Source organism: Papaver somniferum, chromosome 9 (genome assembly GCF_003573695.1).
Source record: "Papaver somniferum cultivar HN1 chromosome 9, ASM357369v1, whole genome shotgun sequence".
NCBI lineage: Eukaryota > Viridiplantae > Streptophyta > Magnoliopsida > Ranunculales > Papaveraceae > Papaver > Papaver somniferum.
Window position 1 is genome coordinate 14,316,221 of NC_039366.1, and position 13,550 is coordinate 14,329,770.

Here is a 13,550-nt window from a genome sequence, read left to right on the forward strand (position 1 = left end):
AAGATAGGGAAGATAAAAACGAGATCATTCCACATGATGCTACCAAGGAAAGAGCCGAGACAATTGTAAGATAAAACAAATGAAGTAATAATCTTTATTTTGATTCATTTACTGCCTTATTGGTTACAAAGGACCCTAACTATCGCTGGTATTTTTTTAATAGGGATTTTTTTCTCTCTCTTAAATTGTAGGACAAGTTGACAGAAAAGGTGAAAGAAGGTTCCCTAGTCACAAGCGGCAGCAATGATATCCTAACACTTGCTTTAGGGACTGCTGAACATTCTGGAAATGTTGGAGGCATGCTAAAGTTTGTTTCACAAGGATCTTACTTTCATACTGCGCGACCAAAGATGCAGGAGGAAAGAGAGGCCAGATTGAGAGTGGAAGCTGAACTTTGTCAAACAAAGCAAAGTCTAGCTCGTGTAGAAGAAAAATTAGCTCTTGTGTTCCAAACACAAGTAACATAAGCTTCAACACCTTTACTCTTCATTTTCTGCTCCTTCTGATTGAGGTAGTGCACGCACCAATAGATTAGCAATTGAAAATAGTGTGTGCCAAAAGACTTATGGATAAGGAGCAAGAAATTTGGAGTGTGGGTTCAACAGTATTTCATAAATTGGCAGAGGTCGTTAGCTTGATCTTTCTTGCAAAGGGTTACGTTTGCGTCGTAACTTACATCTTCTTGTATGCATTAAAGTTGTCTCAAGTTAATAATCTGTCTGTTTAAGTAGTTGGGCAACTACTGATCTGCTGATTCTAGATTTTAGGTCAGCAAGTTAACAACTACGTACAACAATTACTCTCATATGTAGTGTATCACATCACAATAAATATATGCAACAACTATATAAACACACAACCTAACTTAGTAACTTAATGCATTCATGGTAATATTTTTGATGACTTCATGTGGTTTGATATGTTTGAAACATATAGCTCTTGCTCTTATCTTTAGGTCAAACTCAAAATGATATACATATTATGCAGGGTGGATCTGCATCAAGTTGCCACAGTGCAAATACAGAATCAATCTCAGAAAGTGAGAGGATTTCGCGCCTAGAAGCTCAATTTGCCATCATCATGGGGATTCAAGTAAGTTGCATGTGGAATAGTAGGTTGAATTAGCTTAGGTGATGAAGTAACTAAGTTCTTTATTTAGCGTTTTACTATTATGTTATTGGCGATATGTTAACAGGGAGCTGAAGCCTCGATATACACACATCAAAACCATTCAGCTGCGAGCAAACCTTCAACAAGTATAATTCCTTAATTAATATAGATGTATGATAATTATGCAGCTAGATGTACAGAGACAGAGAAGAATATGACATATGCAACAAGATTTTAGATTTATAAACTCAATATTTAGGAGATATTAGCTTTAAAGTTGGTTATGTATCTCTTAGAATGTTTATTGTTCCTGATTTTTTATTGTAGTAGTCAGCTGGTTCTTCACCAAAAATAATCAAGGATAGTGAGGACAAGGGTGTCGACGATGAAATCATTCAAACAAAACGTAATATTGGTATTGGGAAGGTTAGTGCGTACATATTTTTATAGTATTATTATTTTAGCTGTGCATTGACATTTTTTATGTAAACAGAAAGGTGTTTTCTTTTGTATTCTTTCTCTTTTCATTGTTCTTTGGTTTGCATCTATATTTATTCTGAGTAGTTGATCCGTTTTCTGAATAAAGGGAAAATCTTGTATAATGTGCCTGAAATCTTCAGGTCCATCTATTGTTGTGGCTAAAGGAAAGGTCTTTCCTTCAAAGAGCTATGATATGTTACACAATGTCCGTATGGTAAAGGAAATGTGTGTGTACTTGTAGAAGTGGCATTAAAGCCAAGATTTTGTCTCCTGATTCCTCCTAAAGGCGAAGAGTAAATATTCCTTGTAAGAGAGGCGGAGGTATATCGCGTTGCATAGCCTAAAAAGTTGGTGATAAAAGGAAGAAAGACCAGAAAATTTATGAAGCCTTAAAGGTACATAGACTTCCTTTTGATAGTTGCATTATAATGTTATTGCATTACCCCATGACCTCGCAGGGTAACATTTTGGTCAGTATTTTTATGATAAAAGATAGATTTTACCTTTATCTTATGGGTGTGGAAAATATTGGAATTCCTGAATATGTTGAGTGAATCAATTACAGGTTGTTCGGTTCACACAACTTGTGTAATGACGCTGGATGAAGTTTCCTTTCATGTTCTTTTGGTCGATGAATGAGCTTTCCCCTTTTGGAACGGAATTTGCAAATTGAAATTGCATTTACAGTTTATAGTAGAACTATTATTCATGTAACGAGATTTACAATAGAACTATTACAATAGAAATGTGTAATTTTTACTGGTGGTTTAGAAATGAATTTGGTTCAGACATTGAATGAATTTGATTCAATCAAAGAATGAGTTTAATTCAGACATTGTTTCCTTTTTATATCAGTGTTTGGATCTGAGTTACAGGTGCAGAAATGGTATGGGATCACACTTTGGGTTACTGTTTGTATAGGGTAAATTTGGGTTGAAAACTTAGAGGAAAGATCACTGTCTCTTAAAACCTTGTCTTTATATCTCAACTTTTCAAAACTTTGAGTTCTTTGCATAGGGTAGGATCACACTTTTCATTGCAGAAGAATTGTGATCTATAGATCACCCTTTAGATTATAATGGCAAAGCAAGGTGTAACCGGTCACAACCTAGTTTTGGAAGCATGGTATAACCGATCATAACTTACATTGTGAGTCATGGTAGAACCGATCCCAAGCAGCAAAATCGAGTTTCCAATATTCACATATCTCTTTATGTTTTCTGTGGAGCTTGGAATTAGGGTTTGCTGAGAAACTTCTAGATGACGACATCATTTGAACATGTACATAACTTTTATCATTAGTTGTTCAAAGATATCCCTTGATACTCAAGGTGATCCCATACCGAAAAATTGAAAAGAATTTAATTATGATTTTCATAATGTATGTTTTAATTTCCAGTAATTAAAGCATATCCTCTGGAAAATATTATTAGTTAATGTGCTAGATTAAAAATGAAAGTTTTTTAAGAAAGTTTACGAAAATATGGTTCGGTAATTAATTGGAAATAGGAAAACCGAAATTAGTTACTTTAATGTGAATATTTTGAGAATATTTTCGGTTTTGGAATTTCCTTGTTGTCCAAAAAACCTTGGTTTATAAATACTTGAGTTTGCATATTTCTTGCAAACTATCCTAAGAGCCAGGAAAACTTCATACTTGTTGTTTTTGGTGGAGATGTCTATTTGGAGAGGAAAGTACCCTAATTAGGCGAAATCTCTCACGACTACTCGTTGAAAGACTTTCATGAGATCAAGAATCTCTACGAGTACCGTTGATGGGAAACTAGATAATTGCTGAAAACACTGGGGGTACCAAAATACACCAATAACTTTTTCGTTGGAAATCTGTATGGACAAACTCAGCACAACTCCGAGAGTAAAAACTCAATCAAGGAAAGTGTATAGAGTTATATATCTCTCTCTTGAGATTAGAACGTTTACAAAAACAAGTGCGTGAACCTAATCAACACAGAGAGTACTTGAACGGTACCAAAGACCAATGTTCAAGTAGCTATTGTGATTGATCAAACGCACAACCTATGATATTTCAATTATAGATAAACAATATAATGAGGAAAAACAAATAACACAGACACCAGAATTTTTTTTAACGAGGAAACCGCAAATGGAGAAAAACCCTGGGACCTAGTCCAGATTGAACACCAAACTGTATTAAGTCGCTACAAACACTAGCCTACTACCAATTTTCTTCAGTCTGGAAAGTAGTTGAGCCCAAACTCAGTCTCCCAGTGATTCAGGTACAATCGCGCTCCTTAAGCCTAATGAATCCCAGCATGACTCAGCGTAATTGATTCCCTTAGATGATATCACACCAATTAAGAGTTGCTTCAACTCAATTGAAGAATTCAAACCAAATCTGCCTCCCACAAATTAAGAATATGATTGATTTCCTGATTTACGATCTAAACTGATGCTTAGATCAAACGAAAGATCCAAGTGATGAAAATCGATAGAAACTTTGACCGAAGTCTGCCTATCCTCAAAATCCGGACTTATACAACCCGAAGTGCAACCTACATTATTATTAACCTCACAAGTATAAACTTGCGGAATCAACAAAGTCTGAGACGAAGAAAACTTTGTCGATTACTATCTGTTAGAACATAGCTCGGTCGACCTCGCATGCGTTGCTATATAGAGCATGTTTGTCAATGTTAGTGATCAAAACTATAAGTCTTGATTTCTAGTCTATTATAGCTAAGTCTCGGACTAGGATAGAAAAGTGTAGTTGAGCTCAAGGACTTCATGGCGATTCATCATACAACGACGAAGATCTACTCAAGGAACCGTGGAACTTCATCAACAAAAAGGTATGTGGAGACTTGAACTTATCTATCACTAAAAAGTATATCTATTCTATCTCCTACTTCTTATGAGACAAAAAGTCGTATGCTATATAGATCGGATCATACACATTTGACATTTCGAGCTGAGTATTCACTACTTATCTTTTTCTCGAAATCGTGTGTTGGTAAAGCCTTTCGCTTTGATCAAGTTTATCTTCACTTAGTGACGAAAGTCATGAAAAGTTTCAATTACTTTGAGAATTGCTCTGACGTGAAACGGTCTGTGAATTAACGGCTATATAGCATCCTCTGAGAATGTCTCAATAATTGGAATGAGAGTTTAGATTACATAACCATGTATTCCTTAATCCGAAGTTTTCGAACTTTGTTGATTGAGAGAAACCGGAGGAATTGGCTTTGCCAAGTCTGCGAACTCAGTTCGCGAACTGATAGAAGTTCTCTTGCCGAGAATTTCTGCTGGGATTTTCCAAGAAACTCGTTTGCGTGTTTAGCCCGCGAACTGGTGGAAGTCTCTTTGCTGAGATTTTCTGCTGAGTTTAGAAACTCTGCCGGTTGCCTTAAGTTCGCGAACTTGTTTGTGAGCTTAAGTGGTTATGATCTAAAGATGTGCTCTGAACATGAAACTTAAATTACTAAGGAATGCTTTATGCAAACCGTGGCTATAAAGCTTATGAGCCGATTCATCGAATCGAATCATCTTTGTTTCAATTGTGTCTTGTGTAGTTACATAAGATTTCATAGCAATTGAACAACTCTATAACTATTTCATTTGATTCAATTGAACTAGTTATGGTGAAGAAGAACTAGGTTAATATGAATTTCTCATATGGTTAACCTTTTGGGTTACTATGTTGAACCAACATACACGTACACGTTTGGGCACAGTTTTCACAAACCCAGTAAACGTCTACCCAAGTGTGTGTGACAAGCTAAGTTTTCGATCTAACGGTTGAAAAATATTAGCTTGAATCTAAATCAGGTTTTCATCTAACGGTGAATATGGATTGCTTTGTAACTAAGGAAAAACCCTGATTTGAAGGCTATATAAAGGAGACATCTAGCATTGTGCAAAACTAATCCCCACACATCTGTGTGATACTAGTGCGCTCGCTAGAGTCGATTCTTCTTTAAACTTTAGTTTTCTTCTCTAAAACCAGGTTAACGACTTAAAGACTTCATTGGGATTGTGAAGCCAGACCGATACTACTTTTATCGTAGTTGTGTGATCTGATCTTGCATCTTCTATCGTACGAGTACAATCTATTGATTGGCTTGTGATCGTGAGAGTTCTCCGATAGGCAAGATAAAGAAATCACAAACATCTTCGTCTCACTGTTTGTGATTCCTCGACAAACCGCTTGTGTAGTCAAGAAGGATTGTTGAGAGGTGATTGATTAATCTAGGCTGTTCTTCGGGAATATAAGACCGGATTATCAATTGGTTCCTGTTTACCTTGATTTTATATCTTAAGACGGAACAAAACCTAGGGTTTTTCTGTGAGAGACAGATTTATCCTTTGATAGACTTTTCTGTGTGAGAGAAATTTGTTTATTATCAAGTCTGCGATTTTGGGTTGCAGCAACTCTTAGTTGTGGGTGAGATCAGCTAAGGGAATCAAGTGCGCAGTGTCCTGATGGGATCAGAGGCGTTGGAGTACAACTGTACCTTGAATTAGTGGGAGACTGATTGGGGTTCAACTATAGTCCAGTCCGAAGTTAGATTGTAGTAGGCTAGTGTCTGTAGCGGATTAATACAGTGTGTATTCAATCTGGACTAGGTCCCGAGGTTTTTCTGCATTTGCGGTTTCCTCGTTAACAAAACTTCTGGTGTCTGTGTTATTTCTTTTCCGCATTATATTTTATATAATTGAAATAATACAGGTTGTCCGTTAAGATCATCAATTGGAAATCCAACCTTTGGTTGTTGATTGATATTGATTGATCCTAGGATATTGGTCTTTGGTACCGTCCAAGTTATTCCTTGTGTTTGATTAAATACTCGCTATTGTTTTAGCTTGAGTAAATCAAAACAAGTGAGAGATATTGACTTATTGAGATACTTTAATCTAGATTGATGAGGTCTTAAACGTGTTTGCCTGCTCTGATACCAATTGAAAAAGCGGGGGTCTAACAACACCACCTAATATTTCTCTTAGCAATCTGTATGGACTAACTCCGAAATACTTTGCTAGAGAATCAACTAGACAGTCAGACTCGATCTAGATTAAAGTATCTCAAGGAGTCAATATCTCTCACTTGTTTTGATTTACTCAAGCTAAAACAACAACGAATCTTTAATCAAACACAAGGAATAACTTGGACGGTACCAAAGACCAATATCCAAGGATTAATCAATATTAATCAACAACCAAAGGTTGGATTACCAATTGATGATCTTTAACGCACAACCTGTATTATTTCAATTATATAAAATATAATGCGGAAAAGAAATAACACAGACTCCAGAAGTTTTGTTAACGAGGAAACCACAAATGTAAAAAAAACCCCGGGACCTAGTCCAGATTGAATACACACTGTATTAACCCGCTACAAACACTAGCCTACTCCAAGATAACTTCGGACTGGACTATAGTGGAACCCCAATCAGTCTCCCACTGATCCAAGGTACAATTGTACTTCTACGCCTCTGATCCCAGCAGGATACTGCACACTTGATTCCCTTAGTTGATCTCAACCACAACTAAGAGTTGCTGCAACCCAAAATCGCAGAGTTGATAATAAAAAAATCTGTCTCACACAAAAAAGTCTGTCAAAAAGGATAAATTTGTCTCCCACAGAAAAACCCTAAGTTTTTTTTCCGTCTTAAGATATAAAATCAAGGTAAACAGGAAGCAATTGATAATCCGGTCTTATATTCCCAAAGAACAACCTAGATTAACCAGTCACCTCTCAACAATCCTTCTTGACTACACAAGCGGTTTGTCGAGTAATCACAAACAGTGATACGAAGATGTTTGTGACTTCTTTATCTTGACTATCGGAGAACTCTCACGATCTCAAGCCAATCAAAGATTGTACTCGTACGATAGAAGATGCAAGATCAGATCACACAACTACGATAAAAGTAGTATCGGTCTGGCTTCACAATCCCAATGAAGTCTTTAAGTCGTTAACCTGGTTTTAGAGAAGAAAACAAAAGGTTAAAGGAGAATAGACTCTAACGAGCGCACTAGTATCACGCAGACTTGTGGGGATTAGTTTTGCACAATGCTAGATGTCTCCTTTATATAGTCTTCAAATCAGGGTTTTTCCTTAGTTACAAAGCAATCCATATTCACCGTTAGGTGAAAACCTGATTTAAATTCAAGCTAATATTTCTCAACCGTTAGATCGAAAACTTATCTTGTCACACACACTTGGGTAAACGTTTACTGGGTTTGTGAAAACCATGCCCAAACGTGTACGTGTATGTTGGTTCAACATAGTAACTCAAAAGGTTAACCATATGAGCATTTCATATTAACCTAGTTCTTCTTCACCATAACTAGTTCAATTGACTCAAATGAACTAGTTAGAGAGATGTTCAATTGCTATGAGATCTTATGTAACTACACAAGACACAATTGAAACAAAGATGATTCGATTCGATGAATCGGCTCATGAACTTTATAGCCACGGTTTGCATAAAGCATTCCTTAGTAATTTAACTTTCATCTTCAGAGCACATCTTTAGATCATAACCACTTAAGCTTACAAACAAGTTCGCGGACTTAAGGCAACCGGCAGAGTTTTTGAAACTTAGCAGAAAATATCGGCAAGGAGACTTCCAGTTCGCGGACTAAACACGCAAACGAGTTTTTGGAAAATCCCAGCAGAAATTCTCGGTAAGAGAACTTCCGTCAGTTCGCGGACTGATTTCGCGGACTGGGTTCGCGGACTTGGCAAAGCCAATTCCTCCGGTTTCTCTCAATCAACAAAGTTCGAAAACTTCGGATTAAGGAATACATGGTTATGTAACCTAAAATCTCATTCCAATCATTGAGACATTCTCAGAGGACGTTATATAGCCGTTATTCACATACTGTATCACGTCAGAGCAATTCTCAAAGTAATTGAAACTTTTCATGACTTTCGTCACTAGGTGAAGATAAACTTGATCAAAGCGAAACGCTTTACCAACACACGATTTCGAGAAAAAGACAAGTAGTGAATACTTAGCTCGAAATGTCAAATGTGTATGATCCAGTCTATATAGCATACGACTTTTTGTCTCATAAGAAGTAGGAGATAGAATAAATAGACTTTTGAATGATAGATAAGTTCAAGTCTCCACATACCTTTTTGTTGATGAAGTTCCACAGTTCCTTGTATAGATCTTCGTCGTTGTATGATGAATCGCCATGAAGTCCTTGAGCTCAACTACACTTTTCTATCCTAGTCCGAGACTTAGCTATGTAGACTAGAAATCAAGACTCATAGTTTTGATCACTAACATTGACAAACATGCTTGATATAGCAACGCATGCGCGGTAGACCGAGCTATGATCTAACAGTCTCCCCCTTTGTCAATTTTAGTTACAAAACTATTAATACATATGGAATACAAAAAAGATAAACTTTAGTGGCTCCTATTCCATAGTCTAATCTTCAACGTTCTTTGAAATCTTCGTCCTTCCATGTACTCCAATGATCCCAAAGGTTGTAAGTTTAACACCACTGTTGTTGAAGATCCGTAGCTATAACAATGAGAGAAATCGAGATTCTCGATCATTATTATACAATGTCATAGTATCATTATGTAACATCAAAGTCCAATTGTATCACGACTTTAAAAACAATAATATGGTGATATGTATTACTCCCCCTTAGTCAATACTCCATCTCGATCATGGAAACCACTCCCCCTTACACAATGATCCGAAAACCATATGTATTTGTAGTGTGAACTACATTATTTCTCCCCCTTTTCGTCAATAAAATTGGCAAAGGTAAAAGAACGAGTTCATAATGAAATTTCCACAAGAGACATTTCATAGACTAGAAGAAAAATACATACCATCTTAATTTAGATGCAATCATAAAGCCGAAGCTAAATGCATTCATCAAGGAGTTTTAAGATACAAGATAACCCCTATAAAATTCCACATCCGCACACCCCGCAAGATATTACCATTAAACACAAGTTTAAAAGAACTCTTCTCCATTTAATGTCATTCCCGAAAGAACAACAAGAGCGACCTTAATTTCGAAAGAAAAGAAGGATTTTTAATTGGACACCAAAACCCATGTAAATGATTTTCTATATCCAAAACTCAACCAAATTAATCACAAGTAAACCCATGATTAATTTAATCGGAATACACAACTAAATCAAACCATAAAAGTGATTAGTTTAATTGATTGTGCTCAACATAAGAAAACTCACGGAGCTACGACTAAGATAGCCACACGGAGATGACTACCTTAATCGTTCAAATACTCAACATAAGGAAAACCTTACAGAATATACGACTACATCAGCCAATAGAACATGATTAATATAGCCGTTCATATATTCAATACAAGAACTTGTGGAATATATGAAAAGCTCAACTAGATTAATTACAAGAGAACCTATAATTAATCTAAATGGAATACATAACCAAACTAATCACAGAAGCAATCAATTTAATTTTCAAAAGATTTTGCTCGACAAAAGAAGACTTTCGGAGCAAACAACTAAATAACCAATCAAGATGATTAATTTAGTTCAAGAATGCTCATCATATAGCATCTCATAGAACAACCAACAAGGCCAATATTAATCGACATAGTTGTAAGGTGCTCAACATAAGATACACAATGGAGCCTTCACGGTAAAACATAACAAAATGGATCAATGAAGATCAATACCGTGGATAACATACAAGGATCTATTCTATTTTCCATCACTATTTGCATAACGACATAATAGACTTTATCCTTGTCAAACAAAAAAATTCATCATATTTTCCATCAAATACATGACTGCATAGGCATAACTTTTGTAATTGTCAAAAGTCCATTCGTCTTTTCATCAATACGAATATCAATTTATGAACGACTTTACTTTTGACACAATATGGGACCTTCAAGTTCATGGACGCAAACAATACATATCCTATAAAAATATTGCAATACTTCAAAACAGATTAATACTGCAATAATATCATCCTCCAAATATTTTTAGAATTTAAAAACCAATAAACCAAAAAAAATAACATAAGAAGATGAAAACAAAAATAGCTACATGTAGTCACAATCTTCTCTATTAAAGGCTCTAGTTATTCTTCCAACTAATCCACTAGGTATCTGTAAAGACAAGCTAGAGAGAATCAGACTCCATCGTTTCCCTGACAGCAACTAGGGATATGGGTAGTACAGGATCCTCACAAGACATGGAGTCTTCGGGCTTGGGAAAGCCAGCCTTCTCTGCTTCATCAGAGAGATGATTCTCTTTACGAAGATCATTAATTTGAGATTTGATGAGACCAAGGTCAGACAGAACCTTTTCCAACTCAGTTTTCACCTTATCAAGACCTTTAAAAGTATACACAAGCTGTTGTTTTGATTCCCCAAAGTACTTAAGAAAGTCATGAACAACTTCAGCAGAGATCATATAATCCTTCTCAATATCTTCATGAGGATAAGCAAAGAAGCATGAAGCATTGGTATGATCTTCATCTACAAGTGTTCTCTTCCTCCTAGAATCAATCTCAACACTTTTGTCAAGAAATCCTTTTCCGAAACCACCATAGCAAGAAGAGGAGGAAGACATTCTTTGAAAATCCAAAAACCACCATAAGTACACGTACGTGACTTGTAACCCTAAGAGGTTGGATATTTTATCCTTGGGGAAAACAATTTAGGGTTTCAAATAAACTGTTGACTCGGGCCAGAACGGAATCCGTTCGAGTACAACAAATACCCCAGAAATAAATTCCTTCAAACATTTGAAAACAGGCCCTAAAAACAAATTTTAAGACAGTATGCAACATTTTATTTTGACTTAACCAATACTTGATCTTAGTCAACACAAGTTTAGCTATGGAAGATAAGAAAATAGCTTAATTTAACAGATGCAAGCAACAAGTATACCTGTTTTTAACACAACTTACTCAACAGGATTTTATATGAGTAAGTTCTCGAACCTTGTGATTAATTAGCCCAAGTACGAGCCACAGGCTCATTACGAGGTTTACGTCTTTGGTTAAGTTTGTTTTTCCTCTTAGTCTTAGAGAGGGATCCTGTTTGACATGAGAAATTATCATAAAATTTACTGTCGTCAAAGTAAGAGACATAGTTAGTGTTCTTACCAGAAGTGCCTTGACATGAGGAAGAAGATAATATGTTGACAAGCTCTTTGTATCTTACAATTATCGCTTTAATATCCTTTCTTATCTTATCAATTTTCTTTTCTTTTGGAATGATCTTCTCAACAGGAACAATGTTGCTTTTAGAGACAAGGCGTTGAACTTCCTTATGACGATGTTTATTAAGACGTCTATTCTGCCCTTGAACATTGGAGGAACTCACTATACTGACTTTCCTGGTTGTATACACAGGATGGGTATGAAAACCAATTGGCTCAATCATACGGATGTCAGTCACACCTTTGAGAATCAAATCTAGGGTGTGTTGAAGTTGAACTAAAGAGTCTTTATTCAACTTGGAGTTTCTCTTCTGTATAACAGAACACAGTCTCACAAACAAGACATGCCTTTTGATTATAGGAATGATTTGAGGATGTAGTCTTAATATTACCGTCAGAAGAGTTGTCTCTTTTACAGAATGTCCCAAGTTCATGAATAAAGGAAACATTAGGAACATCTGTATTTACTTATGAATGTAAAACATCAGAAGTTCTTGGTACATTAGATTTCTTTGAACATCCTTGAATGAAGAGTTTATTCAAGCGGCGTTCAATATCAAAGGCATCCTTTTCGAGGCTGGCCTCAAGAGTAAAGCATGAAGACTGATCTTCAGTGTTGCCATGGACTTTGCAATCTCTTACAATACCAAGAAGAACATTGACATGGTGTTTTAACTGATTCATTCTAAAAACTTTAATTCTAACAAGATTTAGAATCAACTTACTCTCTTCGGCTGTATCCCATTCATTAGAAGAGAAGGTCTCTTTCGAAGGGTAATCATAAACACTCATGCCATTGTTTGTCTGTCTCGTCGAACCACAAGGTTTCTCTATATTCGAGATTGATTTTTTCTCTTTAATAGATTTAGACGAGAGAGAATCTTGTCCATAGAGTCAGATCGCTACAAACACAGACTGATGAGGTCTTAAACGTGTCTGCCTGATCTGATATCAATTGAAAAAGCGGGGGTCTAACAACACCACCTAATATTTCGCTTAGCAATCTGTATGGACTAACTACAAAATACTTTGCTAGAGAATCAACTAGACAGTCAGACTCAATCTAGATTAAAGTATCTCAAGGAGTCAATATCTCTCACTTTTTTTGATTTACTTAATCTAAAACAATAGCGAATCTTTAATCAAACACAAGGAATAACTTGGACGATACAAAAGACCAATATCCAAGGATCAATCAATATTAATCAACAACCAAAGGTTGGATTACCAATTGATGATCTTTAACGCACAACCTGTATTATTTCAATTATATAAAATATAATGCGGAAAAGAAATAACACAGAAACCAGAAGTTTTGTTAACGAGGAAACCACAAATGTAGAAAAAACCCCGGGACCTAGTCCAGATTGAATACACATTGTATTAACCCGCTACAAACACTAGCCTACTCCAAGCTAACTTCGGACTGGACTATAGTGGAACCCCAATCAGTCTCCCACTGATCCAAGGTACAGTTATACTCCTACGCCTCTGATCCCAGCAGGATACTGCATACTTGATTCCCTTAGCTGATCTCAACCACAACTAAGAGTTGTTGCAACCCAAAATCGTAGAGTTGATAATAAAAAAATCTGTCTCACACAAAAAAGTCTGTCAAAAAGGATAAATTTGTCTCCCACAGAAAAACCCTAAGTTTTGTTCCGTCTTAAGATATAAAATCAAGGTAAACAGGAAGCAATTGATAATCCGGTCTTATATTCCCGAAGAAAAACCTAGATTAATCAGTCACCTCTCAACAATCCTTCTTGACTACACAAGCGG

At 36.1% G+C, this 13,550-nt stretch overlaps 1 long non-coding RNA gene across 2 annotated transcripts; it reads left to right on the top strand.

The window, feature by feature from the left end:
* The first annotated feature begins 904 nt into the window (after positions 1-904).
* Positions 905-2,346, top strand: LOC113309194. 2 transcript variants are annotated; one of them, XR_003340439.1, is made up of 4 exons: positions 905-1,256; positions 1,438-1,536; positions 1,731-1,985; positions 2,156-2,346. It is a non-coding gene; the product is annotated as an uncharacterized LOC113309194 (long non-coding RNA). The 2 variants fall into 2 exon arrangements; XR_003340440.1 differs by having other exon boundaries at positions 905-1,092.
* Positions 2,347-13,550: the final 11,204 nt, after the last annotated feature.